The 13,603-nt window shown below is 42.9% G+C and overlaps 1 protein-coding gene across 2 annotated transcripts in view; it reads left to right on the top strand.

Moving 5' to 3' along the window:
- Positions 1 to 13,603, top strand: part of LOC126268180 (DENN domain-containing protein 1A-like) — a 257,983-nt gene that overhangs the window by 59,153 nt on the left and 185,227 nt on the right. The gene's annotated exons all lie outside the window — the stretch shown is intronic.

Genomic DNA, 13,603 nt, shown 5'->3' on the forward strand with positions numbered 1-13,603 from the left:
ATAAGAAATATCAAAGATAGAGGCTTATGTGGTCAAAGAAAATCTGGTGGTGGGACAAATGATTTTTGAACGAAGTGCACTAATTGTGTTTATCATAAGTGATAAAAATTTTCTCTTAGCAATGGAATGTTACAAAAGATGGAATTTTTCTCCCTTTGATGATAAATGTAATTGAAGTAACAACTGAGGAGGAATAGCTCCAAATATTAACAACATGAAGAACTGTGAGTTCATGAGGGGGGGGGGGGGGGGGGGGGGGAGGGGGTTAATGAATGAGGAGCAAGATCCTGTTCACTCAATGCAGTTAGTGTTACTGTGATTGTAACACAATATTTCAGCTTCAACATAATTTGCAGTACTGGATTGTGTGTAGACAAGAGGGTAGTTGGTTCCAAACAGAAAACAGCTGTGAGGTAATCATTTTATTTAATTTCAGTGCCGGGTATTATCAAGGCACCAGACAGTGTGGTGAGATAATAGTACAATAAATTTTTATTCAGTAGTGGTGTGTCTACTGATTTGAAACTTCCTGCCAGGTTAAAACTGTGTGCTAGACTAGAACTTAAATCTAGGGCCTTTGTGTCTCGTGGACAAGTGCTCTACTGACTGAGCTATCCCAGCACGTGGCAACACTCTTTTCTACCAGCTGAAGGCACCAAGCAAATATTACAACCAGTCATTTATTTGTTGGTTGGTGCTGAGGGTGCTCTAGAAGGATGAGACACACTTGCAGACTAAAAGGACTGATTAGCTATTACTGTGATATTAGAATCATGTGGGCATTGTGTTCTAAATCTATGTCCCAAGAACAGCCTTCTGGTATCACTACCATTTCCCCCTTTCCTGCTCCATTCATGCCTGCTGCATAGGAGTGATGACTGTCAATAAGTATCTCGTATGAGCTGTACTCTCTCTGATTTTCTGTCATGATAATTTTGTTTTATGTTTGTAAGAGGTAGTAATTTGTTGCCCAACTGTTCTCATGAAATGTGCTCTTGGATTTTCACAGTAGACTTCATCCTGATGTAAACCACCTCTTGTAGTGCCTGCCACTTAAGTTTTATGATCATCCTCACTGTCAGATTTATTGAGAAGCTCCTGACAAAATGCAACATCTTTTCTTTGCCCCCCCCTCTCTATCTCCACCTCCTCCCCTCCCCCCAGGCATTGTTTGTCTCCCAAGTATTTTTTGAACTACTGTTACATGGTTATTTATCTTGAGATTGATCTGGACAGTATTTCTGTGTATCTTACAGCTGTTACTCCTTCCAGTGATTTATCACAAATTGTGTACCGTAACAGTAATTGATATTTCCTCTTATTTATGGCCAGCTCATCACATTTACTTTAATTAACAAATGCCACTTCTTATGCCCTTGATATCAGTGCTATTAGGCCCATAATTATTGCATCTGTCCAACAAAACTTGTTGAAAATGGGAATAACTTGCTTATTTCAAACCACTTGATTGCATCATTGCTCCAGCGATCTATACAAACTGCTGCTAGACTAGGCCCATAATTATTGCATCTGTCCAACAAAACTTGTTGAAAATGGGAATAACTTGCTTATTTCAAACCACTTGATTGCATCATTGCTCCAGCGATCTATACAAACTGCTGCTAGACGGGAGCAAGTTCTTTTATATGATCTTTGTAGAATGTCATAGATATTTCATCAGGTATGAATGCCTTTCCACTGTTGAACAGTTTTAGTTGACTTTCTGTTCCACAATAACATCTCAGTCTCTGCTATTTCGGTGCTTGTTTTATGATTGAAAGGAGAAACTGTATCATGATGTTCCATAAAGGAACAACCTAGAGAAAAAAATTCGTTCAGGTAGTTATGGGAGATGAAAATTTAGTTGTTGTTGTGGAGGACTGGAATTAACAGGAAATGAAAGAGAAGGTAAAATAGTAGGATAACATGTACTGAGGGGAAGGAATGATATATGGAGTCGCCTGGCAGGATTTCACACAAGAGCATAACTGAATCATTGTATCATTTGGTTCAAGAATCATGAAAGGGATTGTGTACATGGAAGGGCAGTGAGGACACCAGACACTGTTACATCTGAATTCACCATCATGTCACTGGTATGTGCCCTTTCTATGTTTTCAACTGACTTTTTATTTTTTGTGACTATGTTTTTTTGCATGTTAACACCTCAGTTATTACAGTGACTCCTGTGAGGCATTGACGGGCACAGCAGAGTCTCACGCTTGACAGAGATTCCACATAGATTATATGATTGTAAAACAGAGTTTCCATAAACAGGTTTTAAGATGCAAAACATTTGCAATAGCAGATGTGGACTGTGACTGAAATCTATTACAATGTGTATTTTCATTCAAGGTATGTCACAGTTGTGAATAGTCATTTTTTTGTGGTGACTAGTTTTGGACAGTCATGTCCATTTTCATGAACCATGGCCTGAATTGTACAGGTCCCACCAATTTGCAGTTGAGTAACCGAATACTCATTATTTCTCATTATTAACCATTAAATATATTAAAAACAAAGATTCCAAGTCTTACCAAGCGGGAAAGCGCTGGTAGATAGGCACAATGAATAAAACACACACACACACACACACACACACACACACACACAATTTTCGAGCTTTCGCAACCGGCAGCTGCTTAGTCAGGAAAGAGGGAAGGAAAAGGAAAGAAGAAAGGATGTGGGTTTTAAGGGAGAGGGTAAGGAGTCATTCCAATCCCGGGAGCGGAAAGACTTACCTTAGGGTGGAAAAAGGATAGGTATATACTCTCTCTCTCTCTCTCTCTCTCTCTCTCTCTCTCTCTCTCTCTCTCTCTCTCTCTCATTTTCAAACCATGAACCATGGCCTGAATTGTACAGGTCCCACCAATTTGCAGTTGAGTAACCGAATACTCATTATTTCTCATTATTAACCATTAAATATATTAAAAACAAAGATTCCAAGTCTTACCAAGCGGGAAAGCGCTGGTAGATAGGCACAATGAATAAAACACACACACACACACACACACAATTTCGAGCTTTCGCAACCGGCAGCTGCTTCGTCAGGAAAGAGGGAAGGAAAAGGAAAGAAGAAAGGATGTGGGTTTTAAGGGAGAGGGTAAGGAGTCATTCCAATCCCGGGAGCGGAAAGACTTACCTTAGGGTGGAAAAAGGATAGGTATATACTCTCTCTCTCTCTCTCTCTCCCCCTCTCTCCCTCCCTCTCTCCCTCTCTCTCTCCCTCCCTCTCTCTCTCTCTCCCTCTCTCTCTCTCTCTCTCTCCCTCTCTCCCTCCCTCTCTCTCTCTCTCTCTCTCTCTCTCTCTCTCTCTCTCTCTCTCTCTCTCTCTCTCGCGCGCGCATGCCCCACACACACACACACACACACACACACACACACACACACACACACACACACACACACACACACATCCGTACATACACACATTAACCATTAAATGTATACAACATGATAAACCTTATATGACAGTACAATGTGTATTGTACGGTCATATAAATGCAGTTTGCTAGAGAAAGGAGAGAAGGTGAATGAAGACGAGATACAGGATGCAATACTGTATTAAAAATTTGATACAGCACTGAAAGACCTGAGTCAAAACAATGCATCAGGAGTAGATGACATTCCATCAGAACTGAAAAGATCTTTGGGAGAACCAGCCAAGACAAAACTATTTTACCAGATGTGCAAGTTATGTGAGACAGGGAAAATATCTTCAGACGCCAAGAAGAATTTAGTAACTCCAATTCCATAGAAGGCAAGTGCTTGAAAATATGAATATTACTGAATGATCAGTTCAATAAGTCATGGTTTGCAAAATACTGTGATAAATTATTTACAAAACAGATGAAAGACTGGTAGATGCTGGCATAAGGGAGATACATTTGGCTTCAGGAGAAATGGAACTAATTCGGCAATACTGCCTCTGCAACTTACCTTAAAAGATAGGGTGAATAAAACTTAAATGTGTAACTCTTCTAGATTTAGAAAAAATGTTCTGACAATGTTGAATATACTGAACTGTGTGAGACAGGACTACAGCTTATTCCCTACATTACACGATGCACATTGAGAAAGAAGTAAAAGAAACAAAACAGAAATTTGGAAAGGGAATTTAAGTTCAGGGAAAAGAAATGAAAGCTGTGTGGTTTTTTGTGAAACTAACTCATGTCAAAGTCAACAATCCACTTAGATCATCAGTAGCATGAACAGTTCTTTAAAAGATTTTATAAATTGAACGTAACATGTAAAACAAGGTTAATGGAATGTAGTCGAATTGTATCAAATAATTCCATGGGAATTAGCTTAGGAAATGAGACATTAAAAGTAATTGATGAGTGTTACTATTTAGGCAGAAAAATAAGTGACAATGACAGATGTAAAGAGGTTATAAAATGCAGTTTTACTAAAGCAAGAAAAACTATTTCTGAAAAAGAGCAATTTGTTAATGATTAAAATAACTTTAAGTGTAGTATTTTCTGTAGGTATTTGTCTGGAGTGCAGCCTTTTCTGCAAGTGGAATGTGGATGATAAACAGTAAAGACAATAAGAAAATAGAATATTGTGAAATGTGATGCTTCCGACTCACTCATATAGCTGTGTGCTGTTGCTCTCCACTTATGGGATTGGTGGAGGTGCGCCAGCCCTGAATTGAATAAGCCTGGCAGATTACAGCCAGGCTGGGTGCACACTTGCCCCATTCATTAGTTTTTAGGTGGTTTCCCACATCTGATTAGGTGAATACTGAGCTGCTACCCATGTCGCACATCAGTTACATGATTCACAAGCACTTTGAAAATGTTTCTGCACTTTCACATGAGAACACTGGACGCAGTGAGTTGGGATACACAAATTACATTCCAGAGGTGGAAAGGGTGGTGACAGGAAGGGCATCCAGCCATTCTCAACCATTAACATTGCCAAATGAAGATTAACTTGCCAACCCCATGAAGGTATGCAGTGCCAGGAAACATAAGAAGAAAGAAATGTGGTGCTCCAGGAGACTGCTGAAGATTAAATAGGAGAACAGTTAGTTAATAAAAATTAGTGAATCAGATTAAGAAGGCAAGAAATGTGCAACACAGATGTGTGTGCACATGTGGGATTTAATATAACCCTAGTGTAGCAACCTGGGGTGAATGGTGCTGCTACAGTGCAGAGGTGGTGGAGTGGCAGGTAGTGGAAGTGGAAGTACTGATCAGGGATGGTTAGGAAAACTCTGCTGCAAGATAAATCATACTTTGTTTTTGTTGGATTACAATGTCAGAGAGCTGTGGTGCTCCAGAATACCCCCTCTGCAGGGACATGGTCCATGGGCAATGCCGATGAAATCAGAAAGTCATGTTGGTGTAGTGGCTGATTTATGCCCGTGTCCTGCTTTATCACTCAGCAGTGGGTGCCGGAGTTAGCACTATGCAGCCCCAAGTGAGCAGTGCCAGTGCTGTGTATGTCTGCTAATTTCTAAAGGCTGCCATGGCTACTGGTTAGCAGCTCACCCTGGTGTGGAAAGATTGCAACAGTACTGACCTGGTTGCAAACCCCTGCCCTCCAAGGCAGAAATTTGGTGCTGCTGTGGTCCCTGTGGGATGATTCGTTGTTTTTCCCAAAGTTTGTCACAGTGGAGTTAGAATTGTGAGCTGGTCTGGAGAAGCTGGCTGCCCAGACCAGCATCAGCTGCTGGTTGGCCCATAGAAGGCTGGGAACTGACGTGGACCCTTTGTTGTGGAGGATACTGCCAGACTGCATATAACTGTGGTAGAATCAGATGGTATTTTTGGCAATTATTTGCACACATGGTGTGCTGTTACACTGCTTCCAGGCTCATACTGATCAATGCCATGGTGGCACATATGTAAAGAATAGGGACAGACCCAGTAGTTATACAGATATGATGAGGCTTGGGTGTTAAAATTAGTGTGGTGAACTGCATCAAACCAGTCTTCAGACAGAAGAAACCTGCATCAGCATATTCTTGTGTTTGAAATCTACAGGATGTGTTGTCACTAGTCAGTGTTCTGTGACTGTTGACTAACCTTGTTGTATCAAACCTGTGAGTGGTGGTAGAAAAGTTTTTCCAAGATTTCGGCCATTTCATCTGGAATTTGATCATAAAAGAGGCCATTGAAATTAAAATAGCAGAAAACCAATTAATTGTGATTCAGGTTATTACCTCAATTAGCCTGGCATCCCACATTGCATAGCTTAAAAAGTGTAGAACAAAACTTGGTTTTGGTGATAAAAATGCAAAGATAGAACACTAAGATAAATATCAGAATTCCACAGTTCCTGGACAGTAATTGTGAGCCGAGCAGTGTCCTGTGCTGCAGACCTAAAACGTAACAGTCTTCAAACTGTAGCACATTGAAGGATAAAAGGATATGGGAGAGTACACCAACTTGCAGGCATCAGTCCATCAGAACATATGATAACTCAAACTGTTATCAAAATGATTCACATGCAAACTATGAAGATAGTTATACACCTGAGAAAATTTTGTGAATAGTGCTCGGTGATCGTGTACAGAGCAGCATAAGTGATGCAGAAACAGGATGTAGCTATTGTGATGTCCTTATATCCCCATGGGATGTAGTTCAGCAGACTTAATATTACTGTAAGGTAGTCTTGAGACTATGACAAGTTGTTATTAGTTCTGAATAATTAGATCAGTTTCTGTAATTTATGCAATACATTCTCATACCACATATGTGAAACTTCATTGTAATCGTCATATTTTCTGAACAAACAGAGACACATCTTCTGTTTTATCCTAACTTGTAGATGCAAAAGTAATGCACACTTGAAGTACATTGTATGATTAACAAATTGCACTATCAATAACTGTGAAACATCTGCTGCTGCTGCTGCTGCTGCTTATGCTTATATTAGCTAAAAAAATTAGTCGAGTCCATTGTTTAAATAAGTGTGAATTATTTAAACCTTGTGTATAATATGAGTTTATGGCTGGGCTGGATAGGATTCGTTTAAATAATTCACACTTTTATTAAAGTTTGTTTCAAAATGCTATAGCAAGAGAACCACTGCTCAGAATGACATCAAATTTGAAGAGCATATTATTGAAATGGGGGTGGGGGAATAATAAAAATTTTACCAATAGATGATGCTGTAAACATCTTAATGTAAATGGAGTCAGCCGGAAATGACAGATGAATCACAGTACGGCAACTGTGGTTCGAGCTGTGTATTGCTTGATCCATGCTGTTCAATCTGTGTGACTGCACAAGTTTGGCAGTCAACAGGTGTGTGACACTGTTAGTTAGGTAAGCCCATCTATCATGGTAAGATCGTACCACAATGCATGAGAAGAATCACTTTTTAATTGTCCTGAGGTGAAAAACTGCATAAAAAGCATAATGACATTGGTTTCTAATTGTGGAAGATATGTTTGTTATGCTGCCCACTGTTTTCTGCCATAAGCTGAAATCCAGAAACAACATGATCACAGCAGATCGGAGTGTCTCGAGTATCGAATTTAGAATGTGTTGCACAGTGTGTGCCTTAAATTCAGCTGCATTCATAATTGGAGCACTGAACCCAACATCTTTCAGGTAACCCCACAGCCAAAAGTTCATGGATTAAAATCAGGCGATAACGATGGGCAGGCTATAGGGAAATGACGGATGATACTTGTAGCATTTTCGAAATTCCTATGCAGCTGCTGCTTCATTGGCTGTCGAATGTGTGAAGGATCACCATCTTGCATAAAAATGATCCACCCACATTGTTGAAGTGTTGGACTGATATTGGTGTGCAAAAGAATCTTACAGTGTTCACTAGTGACAGTAAGGTAACAGGCTCCATAGGACTTGCCTCCTCAAAAAAATGTGGTCCTGCGGCAAATAATACTGTCAACCTACACCACACAGTCACCTTTGCAGAATGAAGTGGTATTGGTTGATGTGCGTACAGGTTTTCTGTTGTCCATAATCTGCAATTCTGCATCTTGACATGTCGTTGGTGATGGAGGTGGGCTGCATCTGTCCACAGTATGTTCCATACCCTTCATTGTCCACTTTCATGTGAGCAAGAAATTCCAGAGTGAACATTTGTCTTGCTGGCAGCACAGCAGAAAGCAACTTGTGAACAAGGGTGATTTTGTATGAATAGCAGGATGCAGCAATGCAAGCTGTTGTTTCATAGTATTTCATGCACCACACTCGTGGGCATGTCCATTATTCAGGCAATTCCCTGTGTACTGCGTTTTTGCACATCTCCACTTATCAACCAATCCTGCAGTGCTGTGGCCTCATCTTTGACAGCCATTGGATCAATTGATTTCCTCCCTCTGCCTCCCTGCACTTCAGAAGAACACATCTTTTTGAATTATGTAATCATTTTCTCCAGACTTTTAGCAGACATAGGACTATTGGCTTTTTCCATATTTGTAACTTCTACAGGGCTACTGGTGCACAATGACTGTTTGCCAGCTGTGTACTGTCCCTCATGGAGATGTTTATGTTGGGCATTCTGGACACAAACTGAGGAACAGTAGTGTGCCGCATATCTTTTGGTGTGCATATTCTGATGTTTACAACACCATTTGTTGGTCAAATTTTTGTTAATTTTTTTCTTCTGTGACGTTCCCTCCTGCGTCAATAATATGCAATTCAAATTTGATGTCTTTCTAAGCAGTGGTTCTCTTTTTGCAGTGTTTTTAAACTGGAACTTTAATTATGGACACCGTGTAAATTGCGCCATTGCAATATATTTCTTACGCTCAAACCAAGTAAAATGAAGGGAGGAGAAGGGAATGTAACATCATATACTGATAAGTTAGTCACAAGAATTTCTGCTTCTATGTTTGTGTATCTCTGTTATTCTTCTGTGGCTTGACTTTACACTGTTATGCCAAAAAAAAAAAAAAAAAAAACCCACTCAGGGTTGCCAGAAGTTCTGGAAATCAGGGAGTATCAGGGAATTTCAAACAAGTCAGAAAAATATCAGAGAAATTTCACAATCAGCGTCTACAAAACGTAAACGTAATGAGGCTAATCATTCAATGACCCATCCTGCTGCACCACAGTTCCTCGTGGTCTCACATATTGAAGGTAGTAAGTCCTTCTCCATTTATTATTCAGAAAGGTGTTGATGCAGTTGCTGGCTCTGTGAAATCATGCTCTCCTTTACAGAATGGCACTTTGCTTTTGGAGACTACTTCTGATTCTCAAGCACAACAACTTGCTACCTCGCTTCTCCATAGCTACCGTATTCATGTTGAGGTCCATAGAACTTTGAATTTTTCTCATGGTGTAATCTACACCAGGCTGCTAGACAGTCTAACTGAGGCCGAAATCCAATCTTACCTCTCTGATCAGGGTGTCGTTGCCATCCATCATGTAATGGAAAAGGTAGATTCCTCCTCAGTGCCCACTTGCACTCTTTTCCTCACCTTTGATAGAGTGGTGCTGCCATTCAAGATCAGAGCAGGCTATGAAATTATCACAGACCAGCCGTACATTCTGAACCTGATGCGCTGCTACCAGCATTATCCTTTCAACCACACTAGAATGTCTTGTCAACAGCCAGCCAAATGTGTAACCTGTGGTAGGGATGAACACGAGGGTGATTGTCCGCCTCTTCCTCCCCACTGTATCAACTGCAATGACAGCCGTGCCTCAGGATTGTCAAGTGCCCTACCCAGTCACTCACAAGTTACTGGCTAGTCGGAAACCCTGTGTTCCCCCATCTGGCACCTATTGTTCTGTTCATGTTACCCCTCGCTCCATGAAGGACATGGCCATGCAGACATGTGACCTCAAATTCAGCTCTGAGGCTGTGAAATCAGCCAGTGTCAAGGTAACATTACCATTCTTCCGTCCACCTGTGCTACAACCCGTCGAACTCTCGCCTCAAGGGGCAAAGCCACCAGGTACACAACTGGTAGGCTGGAAAGGACAGGAGGAGTACTCCCGTGTAGACTTCCTCCGTCCCTCCAGCCAAACAACACCCAAGTCTTCCTCTAACTGTAAAGGCTCGAAGAAGTCCACGGAAGACAAACGGTTTTCTCCTTCACCAACTCAAAGATCTTCTTCGACAGTGTCACCACATGATACCTTAGCCTGGCCAGCCTCTGTATCACTGGTGTGCACACAAACCGTTTTTCAGCTTTGGACTCCACAGACTGACCCCACAAGCAAGCTGATGCTTCTGTGGACCCCTATGGAGCAGGATCCTCCTGCTTCTGTGCCATGTAGTAGCGACTCTACACTGGCTTTCATTCAGTGGCCAAGTTGACACCACTACATCTTTACCTCCTCATAACTGTACTCCAATGGAACATTCGTGGACTTTGGTCCCACAAAGAGGATTTATGGCTGCTTTTAGTATCACAGCATCCCCTTGTACTCTGCCTCCAGGAAATGAAATTGCACCCTCACAGCTGCTTTGAGCTTTCACATTACTTACTGATTCATTTTGATCTTCCCCTGAGGTCGGCATTCCATCTCATGGGGGCATAATGATGCTTATACGGGATGACTACCTGTCTTCAGGCTGTTGCAGGTTGCCTTTTCCTTCCTCACCTGACTTTTTCCTCTGTACCATTTATGTCCCTCAGTCATTCGATGTCACCAGGGCAGACTACCTTCAGCTTATTGGGCAACTATCTCCCCCATTTTGGCTACCTGGTGACTTTAATGCACATCATTCCCTTTGGGGTTCTTCCAGGACCTGTCAGAGAGGTGTCCTCTTGGCCGACCTTCGTAACCAACTTAACCTCTTCTGCCTTAATGCTGGAGCACCCATTTTCCTTTCCAACTCCTTGCACACGTATTCCCATTTGGACCTATCCTTTTGCACTGCCCAGCTTGCCCATCATTTTGAGTGGTCCATTCTTTGACACCTACTCGAGCGACCATTTTCTGTGTGCTGTCCGTTTGCTGACTCCTACCCCATCCACATGCATCCCCAGTGGCAGCTTACTAAGGCTGACTGGCAGCTTTACTCCTCCCTGGCAACCTTCGAAGAACATGATTTCCCCAGCTGTGATGACCAGGTGAAATCTCTCACCAACTTTATCCTTACTGCTGCAAAACATTCCACTTCTCGCACTTCCTCCTTACCATGTCAAGTCCTAGTCCCTTGGTAGACTGAGGCATGCCGAGATGCAATTCGTGCACGGAGACATGCTATCTGCCTTTTTAACCGTCATCCTATGATGGCAAACTGCATTCATTATAAACAGATGTGTGCAAACTGTCATCATGTTCTGTGGGATAGCAAATGAGCTAGCTGGATTTCATTCACTTTTTCCTTTAAGAGTTCCATCCCTTCCTCTGCCGAGTGGGCCAACCTCCAATGGCTCTCTGGGACCAAGATCCATTCTCCAGTTTCCAGTCTCACAGTAGCAGACGATGTTATTGTGAACCCTATTGCTATCTTCAACACCTTGGGCTACCATTTTGCGGAAGTTTCAAGCTCTTCCCACTATCATCCTGCCTTCCTCCATCAGAAATGAGTGGCGGCGAATTGTGAGTGCCACAATGTTGCCTTTACTATGAGGGAGCTAGATCATGCTCTGTTTATACCGATCCTTTGTCCCAGGGCCAGATGCTGTCCTTATTCCTGTGTTGCAGCACGTTTCTCTTGCGGGCAATCACTTTCTGCTTAACACGCACAACTGCATCTGGGCAGAGGGGACATTACCCAGACTTTGGTGTGAAGCCACCGTCATACCCATACCTAAGCCCGATAAGGACAGAAACCTTCCTTATAGCTACTGCCCCATCCCTCTTACCAGCTGCATTTGCAAGTTGATGGAACATATGATTCATGCTTGGCTGGTATGGTGGTTTGAGTCTAGCAATTTACTGATGAAGTCACAGTGTGGATTTCGAGCACAGTGTACTGCAATTGACCATCTCGTTACTTTGTCCACCCATGTCATGAATGGTTTCCTCCAGTAATCCCAGACTGTGGCCATGTTTTTTGATTTGAAGAAGGCATACGTCACCTGCTGGAGAACCAGTATCCTCCATACTCCTCACACGTCAGGTTTCCGTGGGTGCTTTCCCTGATTCCTTCGGTAATTTTTAAAAGGCTGAGTTTTCAAGGTGCATGCGAGTTCTGGCTTGTCGGATGCCTTTATCCAGCAAAACAGTGTGCCTCAGGCTGCCATTCTGAGTGTCATCCTCCTTGCTCTCGTCATTAACCGTATAACAGCCTGTCTCCCACCGGGCATCTCCGGCTCCCTTTTTCTTGACAATTTTACCACCTATTGCAGTTCTCCAAAGACCTGTCTCACTGAGTGGTGTCTTCATTGATGCCTTGATCATCTTCACTCCTGGAGTGTCGACAATGGCTTTCAGTTTTTCCACTGACAAAACAATCTGAATGAATTTCTGGCGACGCGGGTGGTTTCTCCCACGATCTTTACATCTTGAGCCTGTTGCCCTTCCGTTCACTGTAACTGCAAAATTCCAGGGTCTCATGCTCGATAGGATACTCTATTGGTCCTCTCGTGTATCATACGTGGCAGCCTGCTGTATGTGGTTCCTCAATGTCCTTTGTGTCCTCAATGGTACTTCCTGGTGTGCTAATTGAACCAACATTCTCCATTCATACTGATCACTTGTCCGTGCAGAACTTGACTATGGGTGCATTGTTTATGCGTCTGCACGCCCATCCCTCTTATGTTGTCTCAACACTATCCACCATCATGGCATCTGCCACAGGTGCCTTTTACATCAGTCCAGTTGAGTGTCTGAATGCTGAAGCTGCTGAACTACCACTGTCCTACTGCCATGACTTTATCCTCAGCAGGTATGCATGCAGTTTGTGTGCCATTTATGGCCACCCATCCTGTGCCGCCTCCTTTGATGATTTCTTTGGTCATCAGTATGGGGCTCGTCCCTCTTCTCTGTTACCTCCTGGAGTCCGCTTTTGGCACTTGCTACAGAGGCTTACCTTCACACTACCTTTAACTTTCCCGGCGAGTGTGAACCCTTTATCACATAGGCCCTTCAAAATCTATGTTCAAATGGCTCTGAGCACTATGGGACTTAACATCTGTGGTCATCAGTCCCCTAGAACTTAGAACTACTTAAACCTAACTAATCTAAGGACATCACACACATCCATGCCCGAGGCAGGATTCGAACCTGCGACCGTAGCAGTCCCGCGATTCTGGACTGAGCGCCTGTACCGCTAGACCACCGCGGCCGGCAAAATCTATGTGCGCAGTACACCGCCCATCCCTTAGTGCAGCGGGTCCAGGAAAACTGTCATTTGCTTACTCTTGGTGGAGCCAGTGTGAGGTTTCTGTGGATTCCTGGTCAGTCTGTCTGTCAGGGAATGAGGCTCCTGATGCTGCTGCCAAGCCTGCAGTCCTCGTACCTCAGCCTGCAAGTATCTATATTCCCTCCAGTGATCTCTGTTTTGCTGTCTGTCAGGAGGTGGTGTGCCTTTGGTATCGCCAATGGTCCTCCTTTCACGGGACTGAGCTCTGGCTTATTAAGCCTCTCCCAGTGCCCTGGACGACCTCCTCTCGGCCCCCTGCTGGGAGGAGGTTAATTTAACTTGGCTGCATATTGGGCACTGCCTTTTTAGCAATCATCATTTTCTGAGTGGCACTACCCCACCACTT

The sequence above is a fragment of the Schistocerca gregaria genome, chromosome 4 (genome assembly GCF_023897955.1).
Source record: "Schistocerca gregaria isolate iqSchGreg1 chromosome 4, iqSchGreg1.2, whole genome shotgun sequence".
NCBI lineage: Eukaryota > Metazoa > Arthropoda > Insecta > Orthoptera > Acrididae > Schistocerca > Schistocerca gregaria.